At 31.4% G+C, this 27,031-nt stretch overlaps 1 protein-coding gene and 1 long non-coding RNA gene across 11 annotated transcripts in view; one reads left to right on the forward strand and one right to left on the reverse strand.

Moving 5' to 3' along the window:
• rg (A kinase anchor protein rugose) overlaps positions 1 to 27,031 on the forward strand; it is a 389,200-nt gene that overhangs the window by 117,012 nt on the left and 245,157 nt on the right. The gene's annotated exons all lie outside the window — the stretch shown is intronic.
• On the reverse strand, positions 2,954 to 25,355 carry LOC108760561 (uncharacterized). The gene is made up of 4 exons (XR_001940088.1): positions 25,343 to 25,355; positions 20,177 to 20,188; positions 7,519 to 7,522; positions 2,954 to 3,014 (listed from the first exon to the last, which is right to left on the reverse strand). It is a non-coding gene; the product is annotated as an uncharacterized LOC108760561 (long non-coding RNA).

Here is a 27,031-nt window from a genome sequence, read left to right on the forward strand (position 1 = left end):
CCGCTAGAACTATATATATACTCAAAGAAATATTTATTTAATTTAGTAAATTTTTTCTCAATGTAGGGTTTCCATTACCTGCAAATTAGATTCTGCAACAGTAATCAAAAGGCTATCTGACATTACTCCGTAATGTCAGATACTCTCCATACATATCTAGCGCATATACACATGTATATCTGGTGCAAGTGCATGTACACATATACATACAAATGTATACATGTGCTATTGGAAAAAAGAATCTAGTATTAATTAAAATTCTGGTTAAAAATGGACAAATTAGAATTTTCTGGTTGAATCTATTAAATTCTAATTGAAATAAACAAAGTTTTGTTTAATATAATGAGAATTTTCTGGTTCGTTCATTTTTAAATAGAAATCTTTCTCAGTACAGGATTTTCATTTCCTATGAATTAGATCCTACAATCAATTCATATATAGGAAGTAATCAATTAATGGAATCAGACTCTTTTTCCAGTATACAATATTTTATTTGGAGAACAATTATGCGAGTTGTACCTATATTGACGGTGCATATCGCACAGTTCCAACGACCTTTCACTTTCGTACAAACAATTTGACTTAATTACCTCATACTGTCAATAACATGTCAATAATAGTAACTGATTGCAGTGGTATTAATAGCATTAAATACGGTCAATCTGTTCATCAATTTACTTGTTGTGAAATTTCAATATTATCAAACGTTTAATATTATCGTTACTTCTTCAATATTATCATAATTGATATATTTAAGAATAAATATATTTAAACAGAATTCATTTTTTAATGAAGCTAGAACAAGAATTTCTGAAACACAGCAAAATAAATTAAAACGCTTTATCATCTGCTTTATGTATGCGTTTAATATAAAAAATTCCCCGATTTCAATATATACAAAGCATGCGTTAAATTAAATTCATCACGTAATAATAAATCCCGGTGTTGTATGCAAGAAATGCATTGGAAGATAGAAAAATCCAGAACAAAGATAGAATCCTGTTCTGCAACGAGAATTTTGTTGAGAAAAAATGCATTGGACAATGAAAAACTGGTGTCTCGCGATTCAGCCTATTGTTTACACTTTTCCGCGTTGGCGTTTTACATCTTTCAGCACCGGCTGGGTTTTACTGCTACCTCTCGTCTCCTCGTCTCTCTCTTTTTCTCGGTCGGATGACAATGAGGTCGGCGAGATGCTATTCGCGACGCGACACGAACGCGTCCCTCGAGAGAGTATTTTTCTTTCTCCGTTATTTTGCATTGGTTCGCGTTTGATGCAAATCACACGTTGCGATTTTGCGCGCAAATAAAATGTGTTAATACTCGGAAGTATTTAACCTCGAATATACAAGTTACAGATAAATTTTATCCATTGAATGAAAAACAGATTAGTTTTAAAGAACAAAATGAAATATAGATACTTTATCGAATATCTATATTCCATTTTATTTAGTAATTAAAATAGATCAGAATATATAAGCTCTGTGATTAAATATCTCTATGTATAAATATCTTGGTGTTTGTTATTGCGCAACGAGATATCCTGATGGCGATTCTTTAGTAATTTATATTTACAGAAACGAGTTTCGTGATTTGCGAAATGAGCGAGCCATCGAAGCGATGCATGTATCTATTTATTGAGGCGTGACAACAAGTATTGTCGTCGCAATGTCCAGCCTCGTTGTCGCCATTGACTATCACCGATGCAGCGCGACCAATATTTTTTATCCGCAAAGCCCTCAATTAATTTCTATTCATATTGGCCGACGAGCCGATGGACGTGTTTACAACGTTCAGTAATTGCACGATTGTACGAATGTGAATCGACGCGAATGTGTTCTATATTTATAATTGTTACCGGTATATTGAGGATCATAATGTTTGATATACCTAATTAATTAATATGATATCAATATATAATAGATATTATTAATTAACTATATTAGCTATTATTTTAATATATATAATGTCTATAATTACAATCCTTCTTTCTTCGCAATATACGAGAGTAGTTTTTTAAAAATAATATAGCATTTTCTCTCTCTTTCTCTCTCGTAAAATAAAATTAAATAAAAATTCTGCATACGATAGAAATATATTAAATTGGATTGTATTTGAACTATATTCATTAATGGCATGTAAATTTTTTAATAAAAAATTAATTATACAATATGTATTTTATGGATATCATAAGAAATCAGTTTTTATAAAGAAAAATATAATTAAACCGATTATAATGGTAAATTTTTTATATTATAAAATAATATCTAACATATTACTGACATAAATCTACAAAGGAATTTCAAACGTTACGATTATCATAGTGGTCTGGATCTCGAAAAAGGTGGCCAAAAGTCTAACAAATGAAATTTATAATTATGAGTTTAGTACCATAGAATCTTGTAGAGAGGTCTTTACTGCATGTTATTCCAAAAAGAAAGCGAGGATCTTTCTATACCTAGTGCTACGCCTAAACACAATGCGAGGCAATAGCGATAGTATAGCGATAGGAATAATATAGAAATAAGAGATATATAAACTATCGCCTCCCGTTGCACAATGCGGCGAAAGAAATAAAGGCCAACCAATCAGATCGCGCACATACTGTAGTATGCTCTTCTGCTTCAGTAGACGTAACCTAAAAACGTTAAGTCACATTAAGTCATTACAAGACAAAAATTACCTTCAATTAAGTATTTTTTAAGCAGATCGATTAAAAGTTTGTCACCGAATTTTTCATTATCGCCCACTTGGTTATCATCGATGTCTTGTATGTCATAATGTACTATCGATAATGTACTATCCGTATGATAATTATTATTACAATAATTGAAATGATCCATTTTTTAAGTTTATCACAATCAAACCAGGAGTAGAAACTGGAATTGAACCGATATTGACAGATATCGTGAAAAGAGATTATAGCGTAAATAAACAGAATGAAAAATCTGAACGCTGATTGGTAGGCTATAAGGCGATAGCCACAGAATTTCAACTCGTCGGAAATTTATCGCCTTAAAACATATACTACTGGAAGCGGAATTGCCTATGCTATCCATATACCAAACGTGAAGTCAACATCTGTGCGAGAGAGAAAGATATAGAGTCCCAAATGTTCGCAATGCACATGCGTCAGTACCATCGTCTGTGTGAATTGTACAGTTGTTTAGTGTTCTCACGGCGTAAGAAACTTAAAAAATGAATCATTTCAATTATTGTAATAATAATTACCACAAGGATAGTACATTATCGATAGTACAGGGTGGGCCATCTATTGGTACGTTTTTAAAAATGCGATCAAATGAGCATACATTAGACATACAAGACATCGATGATAACCAAGTGGGCGATAATGAAAAATTCGATGATGTATGGAAGTCTGTGGCATTGACATATGTATTCCCGTATGCTGGATTCCTCTGTTCCTATCGCTATCGCTATCGCTATCGCCTCGCATTGTGTTTAGGCCTCTAGTTCGAAGTGACTGTTCTTGGAAGACGGTGAATCTCGCTTAGCGCGTCCGACATTTTGATCACTTTTCAAGTGTGTGTAACTTTTTATTAGAAAGTCTTTTCTCAATTCTGCTTGATGGAGGGTGTTAATAAAGGTATGTAGAACATTTGCGTATATCGATTACGTTTTCATGAACGTATATTCGGCGTGTTTAAAAAATCATATCAAAGACCTGCCTGTACAATTGTTTCGCTTATAAAAATTTTTATCGTAAATCATCGAAAAAGTTATCACGCCACGAAGAGCTGCGAAGTTATTAGGTACATGAAGCATATACGTTAAGATGTTGAAATTTTGAAAACAAATTTTGCCCCTGTTGTTGTAAGGTTATTTTGAATACATCGACGCTAGCCGTTCGGCTGGCAGTTATTCGGTTAAGCTGGCCGCACACGATGCGTGATTTTCATGCTTACTCTCTTGCATGCTGATCAATGCATGTTACTTTGCTCGGTTCGCTGGATAAACGTCATCACACGAAGGTGGCAACTGTGGTGGCTCTAAGGGCCATTCCACACAAACTTGCAGAGCCGCATAACCATATGCATAAAGAAAATTATCCAATCACATTTCTGTCATACAGATAAACGTAAACTACGATTGAATGATTTTCTTTATGCATATGTTTATGCGACTATGCAAGTTCGTGTGGAATGCCCTTAATTAACCAAAGACATAAGGCCGCAGCACACACTTTTGCATAACACATAATGCATAGTGCGTAAGCGAATCAACTAATCAAAATTTTTTCTTTCCTCTCATTCCATGGAAAAGAATTTTGATTGGTTGATTCCTTTATGCACTATGCATTATGCGTTATGCAAGAGCGTGTGCTGCGGCCAATAGAGAATTGGTCGACAATAACGAGAGAGAGAACCGTGGGAAACGGCCAATCTCCCTCTCATTCTCTCTCCCATTACACCATTGAATGGAAAGAGATAGAAATGGCCGTCTACCACGGTCCCTCTCTCTCATCCTTATCGACCATTTTGACACACGGATCGCGCAGTCCATTCTCTATAGGTGCGTTCCGTATCGCGCATGATGCGCATGATGCATCCATTGTCCTTGTTTAACATTTGGTAAGTAACAAGGATAAACGATGCATTATGCGTATCATGCGAGAAACGGAACGCACTCTATGTCTTTGGTTTTAACCTATATATCTCACATATGCATGACACCAATCAATCACGTGAGTGATTCTTAACGTTTTGATTGGCGCGTGCAAGAAAACGAGCATGAAATAATGCACCATATCAAACACAGAAATCAAGGATGGTAGTATACTTCGCTCAATGCACCAAGGTGTTTAGCACGCATCAGAGCAAGCACAGCAGCATGTAAGTCCATTATGCAGGAAATTATGCATCGTGTGCGGCTAGCTTTAGGCTCGATGCACAGGCACGCAGAAGGGTCAGGAACTACCTGCTCTTGAAAGATATATAGTAAATTACCTCGGCTTTTCATCGCCGAGATAATCTGAATGTATATACAGGGTGTCTTATTTTAATGTATCGTTGAATTATAAATGTTGAATCATAAATATTTGCAATTAATCATTCCAATAACGCTCCGCAAAAATATTAAATTGTATAAATAATTTTTCTTATTATACGATTAAATAATACTTATTCTGAAAAAAAATCTGCTCATATTACTACATTATGTCTGTATTTTAGGATCGTGTATTAATAAAGTGGTCTGCACTGGGCGGGACCTGTTTGAGATTGCACCAAAAAAATGGTATTCGAACTTAGACAAGCAGCTCCAATTAATCGAACAATATTGTGCTGCAAGATTGCAATGTTCTTTTGAAATCCATGTAAATGATCGAAGAAACATCAAGAAACTGTTGTCCCCGCTTGAATCGAGATGGATACAATTTCGAAGAACCGTATACCGCTTTCTTAAAGAAAATGAAGAGTGGCTTTCTTCTTCCACGATTATTAACGTATTTCGAAAGATTTTACTAATATTATTGTCTTTGAAATTTAATACAGAAATATTTTTAATTTCAATTTAAAAAAAACTCAATATAAGATTCAAAATTCCTCATAACAATTCGATTATGTATTCCACAGAATGTTTGTACGAGTAATGAAGAACATGCGGATTCAAGTATAGCTAAAACGAATACGGCGAAATCCGCGGAATCAAAGAAATATGATCGACCTTTTACGAATTTCGGCAAAGCAAGTGATCGAACCAAGAGAAGAAGAGTCTCTGACTTACATCGACTACGTCTACGTTTAGCAAAATTATTGTCGACTACTGCAAGGAGCCGTCGTTCTTCTGGGGCTTCTAGTGCTGCCAGTATTAACAAAGAAATTACATCGACACTAACGCAAGTTGATAAATATATAACAGCATTAAAATTAACCGCAACTCCCTCTAATACTGAAGTATTTGGCAATGTTACGTTTTCCGATGTCATTAAAGGAAAGTTATCAAAAAGTCAGTACCCGATTACTAGAAAATTAATGAAAAAACACAACGGTCTTACATATCCCGCTCACGAGGAAATTTTAGAAACCATGGCAAAGCTCAACATTACCCAAGAGACATTAAAATAACTGAGACTTGTGCGGAAGTCAGTGTACAGGCACTCCTAAATCATACATCTGAAAGAATTTTACGTGTTCAAAAGGATTTCATAAAAATATTATTTTCCGGAAATTCTTAAAAATGCCAGGTTGATTTAAAAATGGGGATGTAATGGTATTTCAAACCAAAGCGAGTACAAACAAAAATTTACTGATGAGACTAGCACGGACGCAAATACATTTATTACTTCATTAGTTCCCTTGCAACTGGTTTCCAAAGATAATACACAAAAGAAAGTAGTGATATGGAAAAATCCGGCGCCTTCGCGTCAACTCGTTTTTGTAAACCTATAAGGCTACAATTTTTACACGAAAATGTAGAGTCTATTTTAAATGAAAAGAAGTATATTGAAGATCAAATTGAGTCGCTTCTTTCTTTTAAAACTGTTTGGGACGGAAAAGCAGTAATAATACATTACGAAATGATTTTTACCATGATTGATGGCAAAATATGTAACGCAGTAACATGTACTAAATCATCTATGCGCTGCTATTTGTTCGGAGCAACGTCAAAACAATTTAATAATCTTGATTTAGTAAAACATAAAGAAATTGACGTTGTTACACGCATGGATCCATTTTTTTTGAGTACTTGTTGCATCTTGGATATAAACTCGACAATAAGAAATGGCAAGCGCGATCAACGGAAGAGAAAACTGCACTTGAGAATCGGAAAAAAACAATTTAAAAAGGGTTCGAAACACAGCTAGGTCTTCTTGTGGATCGTCCAAACCAGACTATGGCAGCTCCAACGACGGCAAGTCGATTTTTTGAACACTCATCAGTGTCTGCTGCAATCCTGGGATTGGACGAAGATTTCATTAAACGATTTCATGTCATCTTACAGGTCATGTCTAGTAGATACAATGTGAACATAGAAAAATTTCAAAAATATTGTCTTGATACTGCGGAAATCCGCATAGAAAACTTTCCTTGATATTATATGTTACGACAGTTCATAAAGTTTTAATACATGGAGCTCAAATAATTCAATCAGCCGTATTGCCAATCGGTCAATTATCCGAAGATACCTAGGAAGCCAGAAATAAGGATATAAAAAAATATCGTGAAGCGTTTTCCAGGAAAAATTCACGCAAAAACACAATGGAAGATGTATTTCACTGGCTCATGGTATCTTTCGAGCATGAGACAAATGACTCCCAAAATCAGTAAAAAGTTGTCATTGGAGGCCTTGGAGCTTTTATTTTACCCTGATGAGTCTGAAAATCCTTTTGATATGCATGATTCTGACTTTGATTTCGAAGATAGTAATGATCTCGACAGTGACTGCGACTGATTTTTACAAATCTAGCTAATATTATTTTCTTAATTATATATCCTATTTTATAATAACTGATACTCTCTAAATTTTGAAAATAAAAATCAACCAAATCACATACACTATTCTTAATTTCACAATTGTAATTCTATAATCGTAATTAGCAACTTCGAAAACCCTTATATACAAATTTTCGTTTAAATTTAAATATATATATATATATATATATGTATGTGTGTGTGTATATACACATTACAATACAAATCTATTAAATCAGATTTAATAAACATGTAAGTCTTTTAATACAAAATAAATTAGACAACACATATTCTATAGATGTCGCAAGAAATCAGTTTCACATTTATCATATAGAAGAGAGAATATCAAAAAGAAAAACGATCGTAACGGCAGACTTTTTATACTAAAATTCTAGCGCGTTGATCTCATTTATCAAGTTATTTGCGCAAGCTGCGTCTAATAAAAAGATCATTTTTTGCTCCGATATTATATTACATCAAGTGAATGTTATCTCGATTCTCTCTTGTCTTTTTATTGATCCTCGTCATGGCTGCCATATATCTGACTCACCAGGCGTATGACTTTGCCTCTGCCGACGCGGTTCTATAGAATGGAGCCGGAAATTGGCGACGGTGAAATACAGCGTGCACCTTCGGCAAACTCGATGCTCGCTATTGAAAGAGCTATTAAGTCAAGGATGCGTGACGGTAGTAGTCTTGCCCTTCTGTGGACAGCTATGCCGATGGCTTGTTCTGATAAGGAACTCATGTTAACCGTAACTTACACAGTGGCTAAGATCCCTGATTGTCATAATCTTTCAATTGAAGTTTCGAGCATATTGTCATCGACTTGCTTATCTGTCGTAATTCTTGGTTTAGCCATACGGAACTATTTCATAGCTCGTGGGTAACATTTACATACAACGTTTACACTAACTGAAAAGTGTTTAGTGTTTAGTATTATAATTGCATGGTAAAATAATTATAGTTAGATGCTCCGTTTTTATAATTATTATTGTTGTAATGTTAATATCTAATAATAATTATAATTCTATTAAAAAAATATATTGAAAAATAAGTGTAAACTATTGCTCAATTATAATAGTTGCAGCTATTCTTTTCTTTCAGTATATAAACATAAAATGTCAATGTAATCAAATAATGTGTTTTAAATATATCACAAATTTTTACATTTTTAATTATAGCATCATCATTTAATTCTTTAAATGATGAATTCGTAATAATCAGATATATGGAATAATACATGGAGTTCATTGAATATTAAAATGACACTTTTCAAATCAGATGACAAGTAACACATATATACTAGGAAAAATGTTTTGTTTTATGAACAAATATTTTGTTGTAACAACAAAAATTTGATTGAAATGTACCGAACAAAGTTTTTGGTCAAAAAGCACCAAACAAAATTGCAGTATTATGCAAACTACACGATATAAACAAATATTTTTGTTATTTACAAAGCAAAAAATATATTTCGTAGAAACAATTACATTTTTTATTATGTAAACAAAATATTTAGTTGCTATTGAAAATACCGTCAACCAAACAATTTTGCTAAAAGCATTCAATTTTTTCCGCAGTATGTAAAAATGTCTTAAAGTTCATTTTAATAGGAATTTAATTTGACATTTAGCAGTTATAAAAAGCGACATAATATTAAAACTGAAGAAGTACTTTACTAATGGATTCATGAAAGAAATTTTTCCAGAGGAAAGATTAAAAAGTGCGCAGCAGTTGTGGGCCGGTTCTTTCATATATACATAGATAGATTTATATAAGATAGAGTAGCAGCCGTTTCTTCTCAAGTATGTAAGCGTACCTAAAATTCTATACGCCCGTTTCGTTTTAGTATCCCGCGCTAGGCAACTGGACATGAACATTAAATCAGTGAATTCAGTGAATTCAACGGGACACTGGCTCTTTTCAGTGCTCGTAACCCGGGTTTACGTAAATATTTGTATCCTGCCACTGAAGTGAAAAAGTTATTTTTGAATAGAGGGTAGATTGCATAAATATGGAATTTATCGCGTAAGATTTTATGCTACGGAACTGGCATTGATATATAGAATAACGCGGGAGTGAGAAAAATTGCTTAGGGAAAAACTTGAAAGTACATTTCAGCGTCGTCGCTGACAGCGAGCCACTACGGAGAGTGGATCGCGGAAGAAATGCACCGTATATACTGTATATTGTTCAATCGAATTTAAAAAATAGCATAATGTATTGAATTAAAAGAATGTGAGACTCCTACATTTTATAAATACTATATATGGTTTATAAATACATTATAATACATAAATATCGATAATTTGCAATTTTTAAAAAATGCATTTATAAAAAATCATTTTCTATTAAAATAGCAGATGTCGCACGAGCGATATTACATTCTACAAATTTATAGAGAGTCATTCCTGGAACAGTTGACATACTTTTACCGCGTTTTACTACCGACGAGCCGATTAAGTGATTCCTAGTTATCCAAGCGAAGTCGCAGTGGCGTTTTCCCGTTCTCGAAACTTAAGACTTTCGTGGAATTTCGAACCTCGACCTGGTTCTTGTCGATTTTCTCAATTTCCATTTACTTCTGGTCTTTTTCTTCTGTTTTTTTCTTTTTTCTTTACTGAGCCCTCTCAAGCACGCGACGCGCTCGTCCACGAAATTCAAGCGCAAATCGGTCGTCCTCGACGCGGTTGAAGATGTCGTAAAGGAAGCGCTGCATATTTATCGTACCTTGCCAGCCTCTTTTGTCGATTCTTAAACTTTAAAGTCGATAGCTCGATCTGCCCAAAATGAATTATACAAAATGTCCCGGAACAAATTCACTTCTTTTCACCCGCAAACTTTCTCAACAATTTCAAATTAACTTTTCCTCAGCAAACATTTTATAATTAACCTTTTTTGCATAATTTATCTAGCATTCACGAAGATATAAAATGACACTTTTAAACGTTTTCAATGTTAGAAATAGTTCTGAAGAAACATTTCATGCTTGTTCACGTTTTACTTTATTTGGTCAAAGTAAATGGGATCAAGACGCTCTTCAAAAACTACCATTGTGCTTTTGCGATGTGGGCATCGTGCGGTCAGACGTCGTGTAAAAAGGAAACGAAGATAAAAGTCTAACGTTGAAGGAAAGGTTGTAAATCCTTTGATCTAACCATATGCATTCATTCTGCAGCAACATTGCAGTGGCAGGATTAACTACTATTTTTCTCTTAATCTCGATAATTTTTCGTTTCTCAAGTTCTCCAAATATGTAAAAATTATAAACAAAAAAACAAGCATTCGTAGTATAATTCATGTTCAGAAATGCACTAAAGCATTGAAAGCGAGAAATTACGTGTAAGTACTTTAACATAAAAAATCGTTTGGAAAACTACTTATCAATAATAAGCGAATAATTAGAACTTGGCATCGACATTAAATCGTTCACCTTGGAAAGGAAATGCAGAAGTGGGAAACCTTGGAGCGCGCGAACATTTTTTAAAGATTTATTTTTATCATCAGAACGATCTCTTTATTCGGCACTGTTAAAAATTCTTATACAAAGTTAATGAGTTCAAGTACCAATTTGCAACCATATAATACACAAATGCTTTTGAAGATCATACCATTGTTTTATGCATGCACTTTTTTATCATAATTAATGGTACAAGTCGTAATACGCGGAAAGAACGGTTTTACTGAAGTATACGGAAAGAATTTTCTCTTAAAATTAATCTGAAAATATGATATAATTGTGGTACAATACAATATTTTAAAGAGATTTTTACCATATGCGCTTTAATAAAATTAATCAAACTTATTTAATATTTTATTGTAATTTTATTAGTTAATGAGAGTAAACTCTAAGAAAAAATTCTCTTCGTGTACTTAAAAATTTAGTTAGATTCAGCTCTAAAAATAATTTTGTTGAATTATTAAAATATTATAGAACGTTTTTTTTTTCAAGTTGATTGCTAGAATATCAAATTTTTTTACAACATTGCTCATTATACTTAAGTTACCTACATAATTATTTTGATGGTTCAACAAAATTATTTTAAAATCTGTGTATCTAGCTAAATTTTTAAATATTTCAGTAAAATCCTTCTTTTCGTGAAGGTTAAACTGAAAAAAATTGTTCATTTGACTAAATTAATTATTTATTTGATTAACAAGATCAAATCGATTAACAATTGACAACTACATAAATATATTATGTAGTTGTCTTTATTTTTTCGTTGAAGGATGTATTTATATGTTTATAAATAAATACATATATTCTTCATTGAAAGAAGTAAAAACGAACTGAATTAATTTAGTCAAATGTACAATTTGTTTCTCAGTATAGAAATAGATATGAATTTCTTTACATAAAATTCTTATATGAATAAAATAGAAAATGTCTTTTGCAGTTCTTTGTCGGTTGTCGCATTACACGCGAAACGTTTGACCCCATTTTCAGATGCACAGCATATAGCACGGCTCTTCGTTGATTATACGCAAATAAAAGATAGTGTTACGTAAGTTCATGTATCTCTACAAGAAAACCTTCATGAAACGTGCAACATGCTACGGTAATTAATTATAAATTCTAACGCGTCCGTAGGCGAGATATAGCACAAAATCCTAGACTTTGCAAATAACGTAAAAAACAATTATGCTATGACGTTATTAAATGGATGATAAATTCAGTGAGCAAATAGCAAACGAACCGAGCGATATATTCTTTTCGGTGCGAGATTAAATATGACGAAAGATTACCGCGAGCCTAGAAGGGCTTACTAAAAAATTAAACGAGATAAATTTAATTCACGTTGAAAATAAAGATTAGTTGTTCCATTAAAAATCGTCACCGTGTACAGCGCGTTTGTATTAAATTCCGTTCATTCCCACGCTCGAGTAATGGCTTTTATACAGAATTGTAAGTTCACATTTGAATTTTCTCACCCCGTATTCATATTTCATTAAGAAAGGCTGTACAGCATGCACAGCGGGATGAACATTCGGGTCGATTAACATCGTGATCTACATCTGAGGAATAATTATGGGTCCCTGAACAAGAGTGAACAATTCAGTTAATTAAAGTCAGTCTCTCGTTGAACTAAGGAATTCTCCCCCGATCATGTCAATATAAATTATCATTAGCAATAAAATCTCTTCAAATCAGTCATTAATTGTTATTCCAAAAATGCGAGCCATATTTGTCTCACAAATTATACGTAATTCTATTTAATTTTCTTTTGTATTATGTATTCCTATAATATTATTTGATGACTCTTGAGCGCTCTGAATAAAGATCAATTATTTATGATCTCGCGAAAGGTATCAATAAAATAATTAATATAATACGGATACGCGTTTGTAAAGGATATTTGATATTTTCAGTTTCTGTTAGTAGCAAATATATTATTATATTCATACACATTATATGCTTTTCACGTCATTTATATTTATGCAAATAGGTAACAATGTTTGACAAAATTTATGCGATAACATGTTAACAGTGTCAGCTTTTATCGGCCGAATATTTTAAATGTCCTGCATTATCGAACTCTTAATTCAGCATACGCGATTACATATGCATGTTACAGATGATCGGTTCTGCGTAACGATACATGTAATTTTGTCGAAATATTTTTAACTAAATATACATATGTGTAAAAACAGCATACGAGGCTATTCATCTATTTTTAATAAAATCAATACAATATCCATTTTTGCTCATGTTAATAATGTTAGTTCTGTATTTATTCAATCTTTCTATTCCACGCAATATAATTGTATTTGTAGAATTTAATTATAACTCACATAGAGAGCCGAGTGTATGGCCGAAAAATTCCATTTATTAATTCGCTATTTCACGGTTAATTCTGTTTCATCAAATAAAAGGTGGAACAATAAAGAATTGATCTTCGCACGACTGTCGATAGCGAAATTTAATGAGACGTACTTAACATATATATCATATATTATCAGTAGTGATACACGTATCATAATATTCGCGTAATAGCGTAATATTCTTTCTGTGAATTCTTTTTCTACGAAATTTTCATAAACTTTATTTTTTTATTGTCTGTAATTCCACGAGAGTCTGTAACTTGCATTTTGCCCGAAACATTCGTCGCTACGTATTCCACGAAATACCTCATATAATTCTGTGAAAATATTACGAAATTTCATATATGCTAGTAAAAATATAGGTAGATTAAGTTTTTCTACCGACGTATTATATAAAAATCGCGTATAAGTTTAATGAATTTTTTATGGAAGACATTTAGTGAGCGAATAAAATAACGTAGTCACGAAAAAACCATCGCATCTTCAGTATCTCATTTGTGATATTTTTAAAAATATAAATCTCATATCTTTTTTCAAACGACTAGATTTTTTACATTCATTATATTAGTGCATTACATTTCGTTACAATCTATCGTTATGATTGTAGTAAAGAACTGCTTTTAATAAATACTGTTATTAATTAATTGCATGCAATTGCTACAAAGGATATTATTAATAAAGTATGTTTTATAAATACATCGCTGGAGGATGAAGCAAGTTACAGAAGAGGAAAGGTATGCTTTTGCATATAAGATACCTCATTTTACCTTGTTAAAATACTTGCACACGTGCCTAAGGATTGCGTCTTATCAGCGTATCATGAATATTCCGCGTTCATTTTCTCTAGATTTAATTTCCACTTGTGTTTTTCTTTAACAGAATGAATAAGCACTTAATATATACGTAATAAAATAACATCTAAGTTAACTTTTCTGTAAAGCTAATAAAATGAAGAATTTAAAATTAAATACTGATTCTATCTTTCATCGAATTCTAATTTTATTCGTATTTATCAACTGTTTCTAAATTCACATATACATTTTTTAATAAAAATAAATACGAAAAGATTTCTTAAAATGGAAATTTTCTTATGAAAATAAAAAATGTTATTCACACGCGATAAATAAAAATCTTTCAACGATTTTTTATCGTATTATTTATATTGCGTTTTCCGTAATAAGTACGATTAGAAATACATTTTCCTTCTTGCATTACAAATAATTTTGTACATAACGAGATTGCTAATATCGAGTTGTTATTTTAACCATTAACTTCCTTTATATAGACTCTGTATCGCCTCATATACGAGCGTAACGCCGGTAGACACTTACTTTTTAATGAGATCAGTAATATCCCAACAGCTTTGTTCCGGAGTTTCGTATACAGCAGTGAAATAACCCACTACATCTACTCGCGTCTCTGCTTTATCGTTGGAAAAGCAGACATAATAACTTACAAGTAACGTCTAAAGTAAAATCCATGTAAAATATAATTTGCATTATTTTTACTTGTAAATCTTATTTATAACTTTCGTTTGTATAAGTTTCAAAATTTACGCAAATCAATAACTAAAAACAAGAAAATATTAACGTAATATTTCAAGAGGTAAATTAGAATGTTTTACATAAATCAAAAGCAATTTAATAAAAGTATTCTTCGTCAAAAGAAAAGAGTATTCGTATTTAAATTTTATATTTTCGGAATTATATTTTATATTCCTACCGCTTCATACAATTTTGTATCGACTAATCGACGTCGTTGTTCATTATCACGAAAGCTGTCTGCAGTAAAATTGTTAATTGGTCGCGGTAATTAAATGGGATGATTTTATGATAACCGTAGCTTTCTCTCTTGCCGGTGAAGAATAGAGCTCTCACTGTTCGAGATACTTGGACTCGTAACTACTCCTTCTTTCCATCATAGTCTATTGCAGTACTACCATTACTATCCCGTTTTATCTGGCTTCTACTTCTTCCTGCACACGCTTCATTCACTTTCCTTCTACTACTACCCGTCAGCGTCACTAACTCATTTAAAACTCCGGGGACAGCCCTTTAATTAAAAAAGTTTACGCTTCTTATTGGCTGGTCCCCGCGTCACATTGAGGTCTAATTGAAAATTACTTAGGTATTTCCATGAATAATTTTACACCATTGCATGCAAAAGTGTATAATCACATTTAATCTCTGCGGTAATTTAATACATTTAAGAGTACTTCGATATATTTATTGTAGTTACTATACATTCGTCTAAAATAGCATAATTGCTAATAGGGAGGGGGAGGGGGGGATACTAGAAATTCTGTTCTGTAAATTTTGACGATCTCTCGACACGTACGAGAAAGTGCAATATTACTTTTCGATGTATCTTTACCTTGAGAAAATATACGTACTATTCGCAAGCATAAAGGCAGAAACGCAGATGCTTCTGTTGTGTTGGTGAAATAGAGTGTACGTTGACCTCTTCTTCTGAAAATGGAGTATATCACATGTATATGGCAGAGGAAAAGAGAATTACGTTGTTCCTTTTCTCGATGAAATTAAATTACTACCTAGCCATTAACGTGAGTAGAATTTCATTACGACTTTTCAAAAAGACGAGAAAGCAACGACTACGTTTTCCGCGGGATTTTTTTTTCTTTTTCCGCGATAGCAGACAGCATATGGCAATCACGCACGACTTTGTACGAAATATCAATGAGAGCAATGTACAATATTTCGCTTTTACTTTTTACTTTGATCAACACAGTCAATATAGTACGTGCTACGCTAAAAAAATGAACACTTTCCGCTGGCAACATGAAATTTCAATTCTTCTGTCAACAATACACCCAGAAAGATACATAGTATGTATTACATACTGTGTACGCAAATAATAATTACTTGTTTTAAATATTTAAAAAATTCATATGTCCGCAAATCTATCACAAGTTTATCACAATTAAGCATCAAATTTATTTAAAATATATTCTGAATCGTAGTACCAAGACTATTAAATTAAAACAAATTCGATTTCCTTATTAATAAAGTCTTCTTCGATTAATTTTATGATATCCTTAAAAAAAAATAAATTCTTGTTTTGAGTATCTATTAATAAGTTGTTTTAAAATTATTCGTAATAAATATTTTGAGATTATTACCAAGAAAATATTCTTTTATAAAAATAACCAATTAAAATTAATAAATTAAAAGAAACAAAGTAAATTGAGTAATTATCTTTCTTAGCAATAGATTGATATCTTTCTGTGTAAAGATCTTGAAAAAACAGAGAAATTTTTTTTATTGTTCCGGATCACATAAAAATCTGAAAAAATTCTGCCATATTTGTGAAAGATTTAATAATGAGTTTTTACTAGGGATGTACCGGATCGTAAAATTAACGGATATCGGATATTCAATGTCACATTGTTTTCGGATATACGATACCCAGTCGGATATTTGGTAGGGTAATTATCCGGCTGGATACCGGATACTTCCCCGGATATCCTGCCGGACGCAGAAAATTATCTCTATCTTCCCAACGTGAAAAGGAAAAGAGGAAAGATGAACTGTGCGAGAAATTCAGCTGAAAAGAATAAAATTCTGCAGCAATATAATGACGCAACTATCAATATAAAATTTCAGCCAGATATATTACTGGATATACTAATAACATTCGCCTATTCGGCTGGATAATGTCGGATACTGGATATTTCTCGGATATCCGGTACATTCCTATTACTATCATCATAAAAGTTGGATTTATTTTTTACAGATTTAAATTTATTTACCAGAATTCACAATTAAACTATCGATGGTATCTTTAAAGATCTCATGTTGCCGGCGGAGAATTTAATAGCCGCTCGTTTAATGTGATAAAGCTGCTTCTAACAAGTACGAGTTTCTATCTTTGCCCGTTGGATTGAAACTCTAAACAGCGCATTTACCGTCGGAATAAATTGTATAGCATCAAGAACGAGTGTTCTCACTTTGTTCGTGTATTACACGTCGAATAAAAATGGCACGAGAGCGATACTGGACAGCAGTGACCGCGTATTTCTCTGAAAGCTTGAATTTAATTCATTTCTTAGAAGCGTTTTTCCAATGGACTCTCGTCCATTTTTTCGTGCCCTGTCTTTCTCCATGAATACCTCGATTAATCGTACGGAATTAAAAGCGTACAAAGAAAAGAGGAATGCAGAAAAAAATGTAATTCAATTAATCTCATACTACACTGGCTTTCGACGATGATAATTGTTCGAAGAACGTGAGTCTTTACGAAGGGCTGATAAAGTGTCTGCAATACCGTATGCCATTTCCAGATATTTTATTCGCGGAATTATAATTTTCTCTTTGAAACTAATGAATTCCTATCTTAGTAAAGATATTTCACTAAAATTTTCATTAAAATTACGGGATAATACATGAAATATGAGAAATATTACGAATTAGTACCAACAGTATGTATTTGTGTTAATATCAGTAATTCAAATTGTATAAAAAAAATTTTCGATTTTATGAAAATTTATGATTTTTCTAAAGTCGAAATGGTACATTTAATTTATCTAAAATAGAAAATTCATTAAAATTTCAACGCGTTTATATTGAAAATCAATTTTGTGTCAATTTCTCAATCAGAATGTTTACTAAAATCTTATTAATATTCCTTGAAAATTCCCAGATTTTCCAAGTATTTTTGATCAAAAAAATCCAGGTAAAGTAGATAATAAATTTTAAATGTAACTTTGAAATAAATTAAAGTGCAAGTAATGCAAACAAACTATTGTAAATTAGTAAAGACAGGAGTTCCACGACTATTTTCTGTAATTGGAGCCATGAAACCTGTAGGATAAGGAAAACTGACTACAACATAGTAATCAGTGAGTTACTTTCTTCAGTTGAGTACTGTCTCGTACTATCAACCTGACTCTTTTAATAAAAATTTGCAAAATACGCAAGAATATATTTACGTGAATATACGCGAATGTGCCTTGCATACTTATTATTATTAGCTGATTGCCAACATTTTGCATTATCAAGAAAAAGAGATCGAAGAAAAAATAATATTTTCAGAGTCAGAATAAGTAAAATAAAAAAATTTCCTTGAGAGTAGATATTATAAGATTCCATAAAATTTCCTGATTTTTAAGGATAAAAAAGAAATTCCTTGAAAATTCCAGGTTTTCCAAGTAGTCATCCCGTTAATAATGAAACGCATTTCTTGTATTGCCGACCGACATAATTAGGTTGAGAACACAGAGAAAGTTTTACGAATCTGGAAGTTCTCGCAACAGCGCGCTGAGTAACATTCCCATTGTGATGAAAATGGCAGCCTCAAGCGTACATCATACTTAAATAGTGTTGTCAATTTAGCAACTAACGTAAGCTACACATAGACAAATTGTTCTGGTTTCGACGCTACGGGATCGTTATCTCAAAGTACTCAAAGTGTGGCAAATTGAGTTTGGTATCTGATAATTAATGCCCAATGCGCGCGAGATTTAACGGTTGTAATATCGGTTTATTACAGTTATTGCTATAAATTTACATTAGCCACGAATTAATTTGTCCTGTTTCGGAACTGCACTTAAAATGCTGCCAACATAGGCTCCGGTGAATGTAATTCTGAATGCAAAACTGTGTTCATTCATTAATATACTCGGGTATTTCTAAATTACATTTGACGTCGAGAAGAATTTGTAACATTCTAGATTAAACAAACATTGCTCTCCATTTAGCTTTATATGACTCTCTTTACTTTTTATTTTATTTATTCTGAAATATCTAAGTAAAATTGTAGATTATACCAATCGAAGTAACTTTGGTCCAAATTAAAAAAGTCTAGACAGTGTATATATGTTAAAATCGGAACATTCGGAAGATATCTTTAAAAAAACTTAAAGACATTTTAAGACGTTTTATCCCGATTTTAACATGTATGCTATCCGAATATTATCAAAATTTGAACCAAAGTTACTCCGATTTTGAACTAAAATTACTCCATTTTATGATATTGTAAATCTGATAATAATAAATTTCTTATTATTATTTTTATAGTTTTTAATTTAATTGAACAAAGAAAGTATATAATTTTAGTCGCACATATATTGCATCAATAAGTTCGTTATGATTTTTTTATGACGAATATTCCGTATGATGAAAATATTTCGTACAATTTACGGAGTAATGAATTTAAAAAGCGAAAGGAACACAATTGTAGGTTTTAAACGAGATCTCGATGGAGCCTGAAAACTCAGAAGCGAGATCTGAGGTTTCTGCGAAATTAAACAGATAGTTTCACGGGTTGCTCTGATGTGCTGAATATCTCGGCACAGAATAATCAACTACAGTTGAATTTGAACTGTAATTTACAAATCGCATGGCATACGCATGTTTATACGCAGAATCTGCATCTCAATAATCTCAGTTTCAGCTACTCATTTTGAGGCAATGGATCTATGAAAGAGATGACATTTTATTCGTGGAATTCACAGAGAGATCCATTACCTCGTACTGAAATAAAAAAAAATTCGAAACCTACCAATATGATGCGCAATGGTATTGTGACGCTACGCTGTGGCTGCTCTGGTAAATACGATTAACCTGGAACATACAAATATAAAATTTAAATTAAAGCGGCGCGTTCACAAAATAATTAAAACTCCTAAAGATAATTATCAAAATTTTATTCATTTTTTATTTTTACTAAAAATCTTTACTAAAATAAAAACATAGTTTTTCGCAAAAGAAAAAATCCTCTTTTTTTAAAAAGCATTTCATACAAAAATCGTCATTTCATACATATAAAAATCTTTCTTTAAATTTTTATTTTTTAAATTGTCTATAGCAAGTTAAATAGACGAAATAATCGATATCGCAAATATGTACTACATACACGGAGAAAATTTTATATTAAGTTTTAATACAATTTTAAATTACACCTTATTATGTCTTGTATTTTCGATGGACCATCACAACACGATTCCGACATAACTTTTACCATGGTAATACTAATTTTTATCATCACATAAATAAAGTAATTTTTGTTAAAAGTTAGTGCTTAAGCTATATTCTTAAATGAAAAGTTAATTTTTACTATGGTACGCAAATAAAATTTGCTAGGTATATATTTTTTACTTATCTTTACAATACTAACTTTTATTCAACAAGTTTTGATTTTGTAATAAAAAATTTTTGCTAAAAAAAAATTTGCTAGGTATATATTTTTTACTTATCTTTACAATACTAACTTTTATTCAACAAGTTTTGATTTTATAATAAAAAATTTTTACTATGAAAGAGTAAAAATTACGTTGCATTATTGTTTTTAAAAAAAAAAGCTATATCATTTAAACTTATAATTGTCATGATAGTCCGCAACTTCTACAACATTATAGTAATTTTAAATATAAAATTTTCTCTGTATATACAATAGATAGGTAATATATATATAAAGAAGAGAAATTACTTCTTGGTTTCGTCATCGTTCAGCCGATTTTAGATTAGATTTTTTTTGTGCACAATCCATATTTTGCACAATATTCACGTGAAAATGTGAATATCACGTGAAAACGTGATTAATTGCGATCGTCCACACACTAATTACCAAATATGATAATCGCACAGTGCTTTGTATGACACTCTCGATAAACATATGCTATTCCACGAAAGACAGAAAATATTAATACTATTAATAAACGTCAGGTACATCGCGGCTTTTCGTTGGAATTATTCAATTTGTGAAATGAAATAGTTATCCTGACATATTTACGCTAATCATAAATGTTAATTAAGTACACTTGATTAATAATTCGAAATTCATCAAACGACAATTGTTCTAAAAAGAACGATATATCGTATTCCGAATAGTAATGCGACAATACACGGAGCGACTCACGCCGTTACTTGCTTGCTCGAATGTTGGTGGGTAGTGGTAGCTTGCCGACTGTGTTTGTGTGTATACAATAGCGCGTTGTATAATACACCACAAAAAAACAAGCAAACAACGTGGAGTTTCATAAGCCAGCAAATTTGCTGTTGCCCGAAATATTTAATGTATTACGACGTGAATTTATACCGAATATATCGTGTTTCTTGTATCTCAAGTTAATTTCGTTAATTTTAATGTACTATTTTAAGCACATACGCACACTTCGTTTCATTAGTGAAAATATATTAATATTAATTATTATATAATATTAATCTATTAATATTTTTCGAAAAATAAAGATTCGAAAATATTTTCGAAAATGTCTTCATTTTTCGAAATATATAAACAAATAAATATTAATATTCTCTCTAAATAAATATTATATTTAATAATTTTTTTTAAATAAACTAATTCAACTATTTAAATTTTCATTAAAAAGAATTATAGTGTAATGGTTAAGATTTGTTATTAATAATCACAATCAATTTATTAACAGTTAAGAAACAAAAATCGTTGATAAAAAAAGATAGACTTATAAGTATTAAAGTACTTGTAAATGGGCCAATAATGACGCAAGTAATGCAAGATAATGATATTATCTTATGCCATAAAATATTTGCACCAATTTGATTGGTGAAAACCAATCAAAAAGCGATTAAACTGATTGAATTAGCTACGGGTATGTATCGGATATTACGATGTGCCATCCTCTATAGACCATATTCATTGATTATGAATTACGACATGCTCAACCGTTGGTATATCTTGCCGTAAAAATCAGCGTTTATCTCGATAAATGGATATTGAAAATTTCACAGCCAATTTAAGACATTAACTCCGAGCGCAGAGGTGGCCGTACCGACCTAAATATCATCGATAAATTTTCTCTTTAACACGTATTTCCGTCCGCCATTTCCTCCTGTCTCTCGTTATGCCACGCTGTCAAGCCCACCAGGCAGTAATAAATTGCGTCCGATACGAAATGACGCTTAATACGTATTGACCAGTTATCTTCTATCGAATGAAACTTGTCTTATTCGTTTCTACTTTCATTGCTGCACTCGTCGATATGCCGAAGCTGTCATCGCAGCCGGTATGTTTTCCTGTCCGCTTTGTGATCGTTTGGGTGGGCATTTCGCCGAAGGGAATAAACGTTTCGGAAAGCACCATTAAATGGTTTGACCCAATGCAATTGCGCAGGTTGGCAAGTTAACCGACTCTACTAAACTTACTTGTCCACTAGCACTCTGGTGCCTATCGCCTTAGGGAACATACGCTGGACAAACTTGTCGGGATTGAAAGTTAAGGATGGTTACGGTAAAGTATAGCCGTTACCCTCATCCTTATATGGTGGTGGCACAGTAAGTGGGAAACTATTCCAGTGATCAGTGAGTAGTTTCATAAGTCGAAGGATGAAGGTATCTAAGGAAACTTTTCGAAGATTATACTGTGAAACCTCGATGAACGATGTTATCAACTTCTTCAAACGTGATTTAAAAGATCTGACGTCTGCTTTTTATATGTAATCATAATTTATCAAAAATTTTTTAAATAGTTATATTAAATTAAAAACTTGTATTTAGTAGAATTTTATACTGTTGAATATTTTGCTATCAGTTTACTGATTACAATTTAGCAATTATTAGTTGCAATAATCAATAAATATACTATAGTTGTATAGATTACAGATCTTATATAATTTGTTTTTAAAGTTCTATATTCTTTACTTTCATTATCATTAAAAAATCTTATATAATTGTTAAATATTATTTATTAAATATCAGCATTTTTAAAATAATATCAGTTTTATCAAGAGAAAGATACAATTATCTCTTACAATACAAGGTATAATTTGGTGGTTCATCCGTTCAAACATAGGTTACTAGAATCCATCGGTTTTTTTATCTATTCAGAATGGTTCAAAAAATCTCTAAAAATTCATCAATATACTTTCAACTATCTAGAATAAATATTGAAACTTCATTTTGGAAAATAAAATGTAGTATAATTTTTATAATTACCGAAAGACTCAAAAAAACTTGCACAAACAAGAATCGCTTCTTCACTAGTGACTTGACGGTAAGAGTAAAACAATGTTTTATATTGCTAATTTTATTATTTCGTATCAATATATATATATATATAATTTTTTCGTATATTATTTCTTATGTCACATTATGTTCATATGTAGGTATTATGACTAAAATATGTCTTCAACATATATAGACACCTGTGAACGCTTGGTATACGAAGATCAGTTTTTGTTGCATGTCGTTAATTTGTCATGGAGTTACAGCGTTTCGAAAATTCAGTACGCGTATAACATTCATGCAAGAAAGCCGCAGCGTATTTTTTACGTAACGTGACAGATACGCTAAAAAAACAGGTGTGAAAATTCGTGTAATACAAGTATTTTGAAACATGATACGCCGCTGTTGAGAAACGTACGCTGTTCGACTCTTGAATAAAGATCACGGGTCGATACAATCGTCAGTATCTTCGCACAAGAAAATCATAGAGATAATTTTTGTTTCCTTCGTTTTAACATGGTTATCAACTGATTTGAGAGGTATCATTGATTAATAATAAAAATTAAATTAATTTCGTATGAAGCTATCTTCGTCACTTAAAGTAGAAGTTGCCGTATGCTTCAAATTACAATATCTTAATTCAGAAATTACAATATCTTAATTAACTCGTAATAATTTAAAACAAATTACATTGAAAAATACATACTCTCACCTTAATAATTTTTAAAATCAAGTAACTATTTAACCGCTTTCTATTTTAAAAAATCAATTTCCTGAATTTATAACTCCTTTTCATAATAAAGATTAATCATACGTTAAATGAAAAAGCTTGAAAAATATATAAATAAAATATGATTAATATAAGCATTTAATAATTAATAAATCATATACGGTCTTTCGTTATTTGAATTTTTCGAACGGACTATTTGTTTTTTATTTAGCGTTCTCAGTTTAAAAATAGTAATAAATAAACAATATTTTAATTGGTAAAATGTTCAAAACCCAATGCAAAATATATATTAAAATTTAAGTATTATTATTATCATCTTAAAACTATATAATAATAATAATAATACACACATACATATATGTATATATAGAGCAATAGAATAAATAATAAAATCGTATCTTTTTCCGTCGTTATAACAACTGAGTATACAAATATTGTTTGAACAGACAATGCAGCTTTGCATCATCACCAGAATACACAACGTACCCTTCCTCTTCCACAAAAAATATAGGAATAAAAATTGAACACTTTGTTTGGTATTATCGTTAACAATGTAGGATAAACGTAAAATTTTGCGATCATATTTGTTAATATTGAATAACTCCGGTAAAAAAAACGTACTGTAAGCCGAAAAAATAAACGAAACACAATCGTCTGCGTTCATACGCTATACATATTTTATCTTGAATATAATATAATTTCCTCCTTTCCTTTGACACATATAGATTGGTGAAATCCTTGCAATTGTCTTCTGGACATCCGATTCACTTTCGTATGGCTTCCTTATCATTGCTTTTAGGATTGTTTTAAGAAAAATGAATGTATCAACAACGGGTGAAATCACATCAAAGATCAAAAAAGAAAACACTGAAATTATTTTAAAATATTTCGATGGATATATAAGTACATGGTATACAAAATAATGCCAGAAACTTTCCGTTTATATGTTTTTTATATAATGTTTTAAAATGAAATTTACATTTCCATAAAACATTTGAGGATTGACAAGATTAAAATTTTAAGCATGACTTACAATATAAATACATAAAATAGAAACTACATTAGAAACTCTACTAGATAATTTATTTCCGTTATTTAGAAAGCAATCGAGGTGCAATAAATAAATTGACATTACGCGAATGCTCGAGTTCAACCCGTGTAGAAATTTGTTAGGGATTTCACTATGTAACATATTTCTGATGAGGCCCTTATCGGGATTTGGTAGGAATGCCATAAGTAAGGCTTCCTTATTTATATTTGATGAGACCCTTATCGGGATTTGATAGGGATGTATTAATTTTGTAAATACTTATTTATTAGGGCTAACTTATAAGGGCCTGGAAAGGATTTATTAGGGATGCTATATTAGTATGTTATTCTCCAGACAAAAATAAGCGACACGTATTTTTTTATACGTGCCTATATGTAAAGGATAAGACACTCCTTGGAAAAAATTAATTTTTCTCTTTCGAAGCGAATATCGTCGGAATTGTAAGAGATAGAAAAAAATTTTCTAAAAGAGAAAAACCAAATTTTTTTCTAAAGAGTGTTTCACCCCCTAAAAGTGCGTATGGGCACGTACAAAAAAATACTGACTGGATGTTCAGTTAAATTGCACGAATTTCTATCAGGATTATATTGACAGATATATCATAACTATACGTTCATTAACATCCGTGGATCATCGAAGTAGCAGTTTCCGTACGATTACAACAGAGGTCAAGCAACGCGAATGGTGGTTCGCATTCGAATGGGTGATCGTTTCAAATTAACATAAAATTAATTCCCGTAATATTTCTTCATAAGGCCCTGATAATTTTTCTTACAGGGCCCTGATAAATTTTCTTTACACGACCCTGATAGTTTTTCCTTATAGAGCCCTGATAGTTTTTCCTTATAGGGCCATGATAATTTTTCCTTATAGGGCTCTGATAATTTTTCCTTATAGGGGCCTGGTAAACAATTTGTTACATGCCATGTAGGGCTCAAGTAATCTGTCCTAATAGGCCGCGATAAATTTTAGGGTATACTTATAAGGCCCTTCTGTAAGTCCTAACAATTTTCTACACGGGAAATTTCATATTATTTATAATAATGTAAAAAATGCATACATATATACCTGCATGGAAAGGACAGTTTTGTTGAAATATTAAAAAATTTAGCTAAATACAGATCTGAAGATATAGTAATTTTGTCGGATAGCATCAAAAAATAATTATGTAAAATATTCAAATTGATTGCTAAAATGTTAAAACATTATGCAACATTACTTATCGTAATTGAGTGGCCTACATGTTATATTTATGTAATTATTTTGATAGGCCAACAAAATTATTTTCAAATCTATATTCATACCTGTAGCTAAATTTTTAGACACTTTATCAAAATTGTTTTTTCCGTGTATGTATTTTTTCGTTTTAGGGTAAAATCAAATATTTTGCGAATTTATAGTACAGGCATTTAATTGTCAAACAATATGTAATTTAATTCGTAAATAATAGAAAAAATATTAATTATATATGAATTTGATTATTGTATCGTTACAAATAATAATTGAAACATATCATTAACTTTTGGGAGAGAGAGAGAGAGAGAGAGAGAGAGAGAGAATTTACTGATCGATATATGTTCCACTTTTCAAAATTTGCAAATCATAATTGCGGTAATTAATTCACAGTCGGTTTACATGTTAGTTGTTTTTGTGTAAACTCGATTATTTCTTCTTCCCTCTTATATAGACAATAATGAATTTTACAAAACGAGAGATTTGATAAGTAATACGAGAGCTTTATTTTAAAATCCTGTAATGCAATAAGTCGTTGAATCGCGTGTGACTCTCACATACATAACAGGTGGGTATGTCTACTCACCATAACGTTTCTTTTATATGTTTCACGTGTCAAACGACTACGGGGTTTCCCCTAGTGACACGGAGACCTTGATAGAGTTCTTATTTTGTATCTTAGATGCTTCGTCGTTTATACTTTGAACCTATCATGTGATTTTAACTCTCCGAAACTAACAATAGGTATATTGAACTCACTTAATTATAAATTTCTTTATTAAAAAGGATAAACATTAAAATTTTTTATATCTATATATTT

The sequence above is a fragment of the Trachymyrmex cornetzi genome, unplaced genomic scaffold, assembly GCF_001594075.2.
Source record: "Trachymyrmex cornetzi isolate Tcor2-1 unplaced genomic scaffold, Tcor1.1 scaffold227, whole genome shotgun sequence".
Taxonomy (NCBI): Eukaryota; Metazoa; Arthropoda; class Insecta; order Hymenoptera; family Formicidae; genus Trachymyrmex; species Trachymyrmex cornetzi.